At 66.9% G+C, this 1220-nt stretch overlaps 1 protein-coding gene across 1 annotated transcript in view; it reads left to right on the top strand.

Moving 5' to 3' along the window:
- MFGE8 (milk fat globule-EGF factor 8 protein) overlaps positions 1-1220 on the top strand; it is an 11934-nt gene that overhangs the window by 1218 nt on the left and 9496 nt on the right. The window lies entirely within an intron of this gene.

The following is a 1220-nucleotide window of genomic DNA, read 5'->3' as shown; positions in this document are numbered from 1 at the left end:
CCGGGCAGAGGGCGCCCTCGGTGGGCGTGGGGAAGCCGCGGCTCTGCGGGCACGGCTCGCCCTCTTCTCTTAGAAGCAGGGCTGTGTGCTGCCCACCGCGGGCTCAGCCCAGCAGGGCTCTGCCACCCGGTGACCATGCGACCCCAGGCCAGCAGGAAGCCATGTCCTCGGCTCCCACGCCCTCTGCCCTCGGCTGTGGCCTTGAGGCTCAGTCTAAACACTCCCCTTGCTGCTTCGCTGCCCCCACAACCTGGTCCTGGCCAGACCAGATGTCCCTGGGGAGACCTCCCGCTGGGCAGGACCCTGAAACCCCAAAGGTGATTTTGTAGCGGGAAGGGGACCTGGAAGCAGCGAGAGCAGAGGTGAGTCCCGAGTCCCCGGGAAGGTGTGCCTTTCACTTTCCCTTTTTTCTCCTTTGCCTCCTCTGAGCCCTCAGGAGAGGGTGCGGCTGGGAGGCGGAGGGACAGGGGTGGGACCTGCGGGAACGGGGTGGCAGGACTCGGACTCGGACTCGGACCGTCCACCCCAGTGCCTGTCTCCCTCTGCGTCTGCCTCTGCCTGCAGGGTCAGGGGACGGATTAACCTGCTATTTAAAGCCGGTGACTAATGGCTCCTTGGGAGCCGCCTGAAGTGCTGGAGCAGGCCTGAGCTGGAGCACTCCGGCTGGTGACTGGTGCTCCCTTCCCCGGAGTCCTCCCTTCCCCGGAGCCCGGTGGACTCTGTGACTTTGGATTTCTGGAGGCCCTTGGGTCCGCAGGGAGGACAGACAAGATTTCTGCACTTTCACTCCCAAATGAGGAGTCTGTGTGGGGCCTAGGCCCCGGGCAAGCCCACCCCAGGCTGCGGTCAGCTCAGCGCCCCCAGGGCCTGACAAGAGGCCGGCCCAGGCTGAGTCTGCGCCCTGTCCAGACCCCTGGGCCGAAGCCCTGACGTCCTCTCCAGGCCGCCTCACACCGCCAGCCTCTGCCCTTCCTCCTCACCCCTCCCTGCTTCCCCTCTCACCTCGGGCACAACCTGGGCACAACCCTTTAGTCACCCGCCCAGCCAGGCCCCCCGCCCGGCACCAGCTGTTGTAACTGTGGGACCCCTCACCCCAGCAGGCCCACTCACGCCTCTGTGGCGACCTTGCTGCTGGCTTCCTTCCCGGAGTCGGAAATGGCTCCCATCTCGGGGTCTGACTCGTTCGGGGGGCAAGGGTGGGGGCCGGGCCGGGCCGGGCC

The sequence above is a fragment of the Condylura cristata genome, unplaced genomic scaffold (genome assembly GCF_000260355.1).
Source record: "Condylura cristata isolate star-nosed mole 26May11 unplaced genomic scaffold, ConCri1.0 scaffold00035, whole genome shotgun sequence".
Taxonomy (NCBI): domain Eukaryota; kingdom Metazoa; phylum Chordata; class Mammalia; order Eulipotyphla; family Talpidae; genus Condylura; species Condylura cristata.
The sequence above is the reverse complement of the archived record's forward strand: the minus strand, read 5'-3'. Positions and strand labels throughout refer to the sequence as shown.